Below are 7719 nucleotides of genomic sequence, written 5' to 3' on the forward strand. Positions count from 1 at the left end.
GTGTATTTGGTCGAAGTAAGGACTGAGCCATTTGGATAATTAACTTTAATTTATTCAAAACAAAGAATTTAAGACACTCTTTAGTATTTAATTTCTTCCTCCCCCTACATTTCAGGCTGTACAGGAAAGTATTTGAAGAGAAATACTCTCCAACCTAATGTGAGGAACAGGGGGTTGTTGCCCAGAGACGGCTGGGAGAAAGGACTAGGAGCGGACAGAGTGTATGGATTGTCCGTTTTGGGAACTTGTGTGTTGTTCCAGAATAATTATTCGTGGTCGCCACCTAGATGTCGGCCAAAAAAGCATCTACCCCTTATATATGTGTGGTGCCGGGAGTATATTTGTGGTGCCAGCTTTGGTTCATTTGTTGAACCCCTAAATTCGTGCAGTGGAGTGTCGAGAACACCATAAGTACGTACACGGACTGTGTGTATGTGTGTGTTGAACGTTAATGAGCACACGAACAGTGCAGATTGAAACGCTTGTATATATTTCGTTAATATCGATTTGCGTTAAAGTTTTTGTTGCCCTCGACAAATCTTTGTGTTATATGGTTGAAAGAACACTCAAGGGGACGCGTGCGTGTTGTGAGAGAAAGAGGTAAAACCGTCCAGGTGCTGCGAGACACTGGCGCAACAACAGCGGGAATTCGTGCTGACCTGGTTCAGGACCACGAATATCGGGGTCACGACCAGGCCTGCATAATGTTTGGAGGAAATGTTGAAACTTTCCCCGTAGCTCGTGTATTCGTAGACACCCCGTTTTATAAAGGTTACTTGAAGTGCTGTGTAATCAAAAACCCTGTAGTGGATCTTATTATTGGAAACGTCAGAGGGGCCCGCCGCGTCACCTTCAATTTACCCGAAGGGGACATGGCCTCAGAAAGCCCAGTCACTACCGGAGCCCAGTTTCAGCCACACGATCGGCAACTGCAGCCCCGGAATAATCCGTCCGTTCCCAGCAATTCGTCATCAACACATTGGTAGGAGAACGATAACCCAGGCCGTTCATCACATTGGGCACCCCTAAGACAATGTTATAACTGCCAACGATATGGCCACATAGCCAGGTTTTGTCACTACTTTAGGGCTCGAGACAGCAATAAAGCTACCATGAGAAGGCAGAATCCGTTTCCAGCGAGTGTCACTGCTAGGTGTACATCCTTAAACAGACAAGAAATGGGACAAGAACACCAATACCAAGGACATGCTAGAAGGGAAGCTACTCGTCAAATTGTAGAGTCTGAGATGACCAACAATTCACGTGTGTTACCAGCACGACAGCCATCAATACAGAGAGAATCGACTCTTCAGGAGGTTCATGAAGAACCGAAGCACAAAATCAACGACCTAAGTGAAGTAATGAGAACGTTACCACAAAGTTTACAGAACTTTAAAGAAAATACTGAAAGTGGTGAACGAAGATTGTAGAGAGAAATCAGTGATCGGGACAAAGAAATTATTCGGCTTAAGGCTGAGATAGAAGTTTGGCGACAGGAAAGAGATGAATTGCGTAAACATCAGTGGGTGATAGTAAGTAATTTTGAAGGAAGGGTTTGTGAACTTCAATTAGGTCTTGAGAAACAGTCTGACGACTTACACAGAGCCTTAGCAGAAATCAAATTCATCAAGGAACGTGAAGAATACACGAAGAAAGAAATTGAAAATATAGTACCAATAAAGAAATCCCTGGAAATGGAGATATCAGCCAAGGCTGGGACCGAAAAGCGGTGGAACGAAGGACAAAATAAATAAAATTAACACAGGACAAAGTAATTCGACAGCGTCCTTACCCCGTACCATTCGCTCTACAACAACAGATAGAAGCGGAAGTGGACGCTATGCTAAAACTCGGAGTGATTGAACCATCTACCTCCCCCTATTCTTCACCTGTTCTCCTCATTAAGAAGAAAGACGGCTCAATACGCTTCTGTGTTGACTACAGGTCCCTCAATCAGATAACTCAGTTTGATGCAGAGCCAATTCCGGACCCAGAGGAGGTCTACGTTAAACTTGCCTCGGCCAAATTCTTCACTAAAATTGATCTAGCCAAAGGGTATTGCAAATACCAGTCAAACAAGAAGACCGTTATAAGACAGCATTCAAACAACGAAAGGACTTTTCCAGTGGAGCAGAATGCCTTTCGGACTGGTGACAGCACCAGCTACGTTGCACGCGCCATGCGCTTTACTGCACTTAGAAAAAATTCGCTACATACCACTTTCTTTGACGACCTGATCACCGGAAGTGATACTTGGGATGACCATTTATCCCACCTCAAGGGAGTATTGTCAACGCTATCCCAATATCAACTAACAGCCCGACCTTCAAAAGATCCATTCGGGATACCCTCAGATACTCTACCTAGGACACCAAATTGGCCAAGGTGTCATAGACCCGACCGTGTACTTGTCCAGAAGATATTAGACCTTAAAAACGCCACAAACCAAGAAGCAAGTGAGATCACTGCTAGGCTCATAGGATATTATCGCGATACATCGCCGACTTTTCCAAAATAATGGCGCCCATATCAGAATTGGTAAGAGGAACCAGTCCACGTTCGATACATTGGACTACAGAGTGTCAGGCCACTAGAGAACATTCAATGCCTCTTATCCAACTTTCCAATCCTGCGTGTTGCCAGACTTTGCATTACCCTTCCTGCTACAAACCGATGCCAGCGCTGTGGGCTAGGACGGTGTTACTTGCAGCAACACGACGAAGCCCTCTTTCCAGTCATGGTACATCAGTCGCCAACTACTGGACAGAGAGCACGTGTATAGCACCGTAAGAGGGAATGTTTTAGCGATCGTCTGGGCTGTTCTGAACTGTCTCGCTATCTGTACGGCAGACAGTTTGTTCTTTTTACAGATCACAAACCCCTCACCTTCCTCACATCCACTCCGTATAAAAATGCACGAATAATGAGATGGGGCTTTAGCCCTGCAAAGAATTTCAAATTTTGACATTGAACCTATTAAGGGAACTGTAACGGATAAATACTTAGTAGAGGGGGTTAGGAGGGAAGATCGACAACCGTGGTTGATCTGATTTAGCGTAGTGGGCTGGAAGTTGTTTGCCCTTGAGCAAATGACGTAAATCGTGATGTAAAAATAAGGTGACGTAAAAGATAGAGGGAAAATAACGTTAGAGAAAACGGTGGGCAGAGAGCTAACGGCGGAACCGAAGTGGAAGCTGGTGGATTTTATCGGGACTTTCTCGCTACTGCTGCGACAGGCAGAATAAGATTACGGAAAGTAATACCGTGTTAAACTACAGGTGGATGTACTTCACAGGTCGTGAGTCACTGTAGTCCGTGTCCGCACCGTGGGGAGCTCTGTGGCTTGGGCATCCCGCAGTACAGTTTTCTTGGTGGGGCCAAGAAACCACACACTGGCGTAAAGCGAGAAAAACAACGGTCCCAGAACGGGAAAAACTTGGTGCAAGACTGGGGCACCGACCTCCATCTGTCGCCTGGAAGGACAGTTCTTAACAGCCTGAGAGTAAGCGCCGGTGGAGGAAAGGTTTCCTCCCGGCCTTCAGCTAATCTAACATCATCCTGCCAAACACCTAGGAGGCGGCCGCATGTGCAAGACCGAGACGTTCCGCTTGTAAACTGTTGGTACCGTAAAAACCATTTATTTTCAATAATAAATAGACTTCGTGGAAAGAAGATCAGTGGGACTAATTAGAATAGAGGACTTGGGAGGGTCTCAAAGACTTTAATATAAAAGGTTAATGTTTCATCAAGAACGAACATTTTCTTTTATTCTTCATCAGTGACAATATTTATGAGAGTCGATTTTATTGTTAACTTTAATAGTACGTTGGATGAATGATAATATATTGGTAATATATCTTGTGTGGCGAATGAAGGAGTGAATCTATGAGTGTTGATACTTTGCCTTTGTTTCATTTGACATTATATTTGAATTGAATAATTATTCGTGCCTCTAAGAAGGTACGCCCACCCTCAAGCGATCAGGATATTTTGGTTTGTGGAAAGAATGCGCGTGTCTGTGGATGGTCCATGACAGGAACTAACAACAAATTAGCAGACGCCTTGTCACGAACGGAGACAGATCAAGAAGTTCCTTAGTATTGTAGTGAGAAAAATGAGCCAAAAATGTGATATTCCTTAACCTTGTAATGAGAAAAAGAGAGGTACAGCAATATGTAAAATTCTTTAGCATTGTTGTGAGAACATGAGCGGTACGGTAAAAATGTGAAATTCCTTAACATTGTAATGAGATATAGAGTGGAACGGCAAAATTGTGAATTTCTCTAGTAATATAGTGAGAAAGATAGTAGTACAGTTAGCAAAAATGTGAACATTTTTGTTTTGTAAGAGGGGAGGAATGTCAGGGACCAGTTTATTAGGGACAGGAGGTTGTTGCCCCTGTCTTTCGTTTTGTTAAAGATTATTGCCTTGCATTTATGAGTGTGTTGGATGCGTCGCGGTTTCGCGTCAGAACCCGTCATTTTATGACGCAAATTGTAGAGAGACGCAAGATGAAAAATATTTGGAAGAGAGCAGACGGCTGTGAGCAAAGAAGAAAGGCGGACGTAAAGTGTGTGTGGTGTTCGCTTGGGATATTGTGTGTGTGTCGATCCCTGCAAGTTTATCTGTGGTGCCAGCCTTGGATCATGTGTTGATCCCCCGGAGTATATTTGTGGTGCCGGCCTGGGATCATGTGTTGATCCCCCGAAGTATATTTGTGGTGCCGGGAGTATATTTGTGGTGCCAGCTTTGGTTCATTTGTTGAACCCCTAAATTCGTGCAGTGGAGTGTCGAGAACACCATAAGACGGTACACGGACTGTGTGTATGTGTGTGTTGAACGTTAATGAGCACACGAACAGTGCAGATTGAAACGGACTTTTGTATATGATTTCGTTAATATCGATTGCGTTAAAGTTTTTGTTGCCCTCGACAAATCTTTGTGTTATATGGTTGAAAGAACACGCAAGGGGACGCGTGCGCGTTGTGAGAGAAAGAGATTTAAAACAGCGCGTTCCTGACACCTTATAAGAACTGAAAATTGTGCGAGTTTTCAAAAAGAGAAGAACTGTCAAACTAATCAATGTACGACTCTGTTAAGACGGAGAACATAAGAATCCTACATCTGTGGATTTTAAGAAAGGACATGTCGTAAAGGAAAAAGACTTATCTTTGTTTAATGTGTAGTCAGAAAAGGAGAGTGACTACGATCATTAACATTGGGATGTAGTGTAGTGTATGTGTAATTCAGGGAGGATTTTACCAGAAAGTTTATTCTTGGGCGATCGCTTCGGACAGTGTGGAAGTATGAAAAAGTGTGAATAACCAAAGTCAAACAGTAAGTAGCAATTTGAGAACTTTTCGAAAGAAAAACGGACGACCAACTTAATTGAACGACGCCGCAAAAAGACATTAATACTGATGTTACACCGTATATGATTTTCAATAATGTATGTGTTTAATGTTAAATGTTGAATTATATAAATCTTATTTGACCACGACAAATCTCTGTGAGATCTGTGTAAAAAGAACACGCGTGGGGACGTGCATACATATGGCCGTCAGTGAGTTCGAGTGATGTATGACGGTGTATGAAATTGTGAAGTGAACGCGTCCCTGACACCTCTTCAAAACGGTTGATTGACAGCCTAGAGACAGCTTGCAGGACATTCAATGCAGAACAAAATGGGGAGTTCTGCAAGGTAGAACAAACAGTATCAGGGAAGATAGCCATAGCTGTCTGCACTCCCCTCATGATGAGAGTGCACACACTGCACCATGAAAGCGGTGAACTCGTTTTTATGGATGCCTCAGGGGGTATGACTTCAGAAGTATGACTTCAGAGTTTTCCTGCTTCTCACTCACAGTGTTGCAGGTGGACTCCCTTTAGGCTGCCTTATTGTTTCTTCTGAAGCAACAGAAGTAATAACAGATGCTTTGTTACTGTATAAAGAACTTTTGCCATCTGATGCTCTTTTTGGAAGGGGTAATAGAGGACCTCGGGTGTACCTCACAGATGATAGTAGTGCTGAAAGGCAGAGCCTGCAAGCTACATTCCCTGAAACAACACTTCTTCTTTGTACGTTCCATGTACTTCAGGACACTTGACACTTCCTCTGGGTGGCCCGGAGCAATGTACAAAAAAGAAAGCAGGCCTCATCTACTGAGCATCATCAAAAAAATGGTTTATGCTCAGATTGATGATGAAATAATTAATGTTTATGATAATGCCTGTAGAGATGATGTTAGGGACAATCCCAAATTCAAACTATATTTAGAAAAGCAGTTTGAACGAAGAAGTCTATGGGCAGTCACTTTTAGAAAAGACCTTGTGCATGGAAATAACACAGATAACTACTGTGAAGCAGCTATGCATGTTTTGAAAGATAAAATCTTCTGCCGCACAAGTGCATATAAGATTCAGCAACTGCTTGATTTCTTATTAACACGGTTTCCTGCCTACTATGAAAGACGGCTGCTGGACCTTGCTAATGGTAGGAGAGATGTCACAGTTAGCAGACGTTATTTATATGGAACAGAAAATATTAAGAGGGAAATGGTTCAGGCTGTAGGAGACCTTCTTTTTGAAGTTAAAAGTGAGAAGCAGCATGGTAAGTCATACCAAGTAGACATGAACATAGACATGTGTTCTTGCCCAGGCATGACAGGTGCACCCTGCAAGCTGTCATCAAATTTTTTACTGTATCTTCATTTAATATATTTCCTGTTAAGGATGTCAAATCAAGAAGACATTTCTTCCAGCTAGTGACTGGACAAGATAATATTCAGCAGGAATGGTTCCAGCCTCTTGTTGATACTCGAGAAGACATCCCTGAACCATGTGCTTCGAGTACAAATGTGGAAACTGTAGACACACCATTTCAGGCTGACAACAACAACAGGGTTGAAGAATTACTGACACATGACTCCGCGGACGCTGATGTACCGGACAACAGAAGACCGACGTCCTAGAACACTATTTCTCTGCTGCGCGACGAGAGAGTTCTCCATACGGTTAAAGCCATTGGGCGAAAACAAGTGACAGTGTGTGTCCTGCAGAGACTCCACGCAGCAAAAGGCACTTGGACAGAGCTAAGAGGCGTGTGCATGAGAATCGTACGGGAAGAGTGATTGTGCAGTGTTGTGAGTGTGACAGTTAAGGATAGATTTGACTCACTAGTTATCTGGATTAGGAGTGTAGTTAGGTAAACGGGACGATGTAGGTAATTAGCCAAGTTAGGGAATCAGCTCATTTGAAAACTTACCTGTTCTTGGGGGGGAGGGAGTGATGTCCCTTCATGTAACTGGCTAGATGGTGACAGCTAGGTAAACTTCAATTACTTATTTCATCAGACTGCAAATCTTTATTTTCGGCCTACATTCAGTGCCACTGGGACACTCTGGCCAAAACAAGTTATATGCCACCCTTCCCTGCCTTTCCGACCGCCTACCTTCTTGCCGCCCTACGAGACGGGAGGAGGTAGTTCTTACAAGATTAAAGATAGGACACACCTATGCCACGCAAGGATACCTCTTACGAGTTGAACCGCCACCTGTTTGTCCCTGGTGTAGGGAAAATTTTAATGTTCTACAGTCTACACTTTTTGGTTATCTGTCCGAAGGCAAGCAACACCGAGATACAACGCCTTATGATATGGCAATTAAACGGAAGATCCAAAAAAAGAGACGCATGCCATTTTTTTTTTCCTGAGGTGACCTT

The sequence above is a fragment of the Pomacea canaliculata genome, linkage group LG4 (assembly GCF_003073045.1).
Source record: "Pomacea canaliculata isolate SZHN2017 linkage group LG4, ASM307304v1, whole genome shotgun sequence".
Lineage (NCBI taxonomy): Eukaryota > Metazoa > Mollusca > Gastropoda > Architaenioglossa > Ampullariidae > Pomacea > Pomacea canaliculata.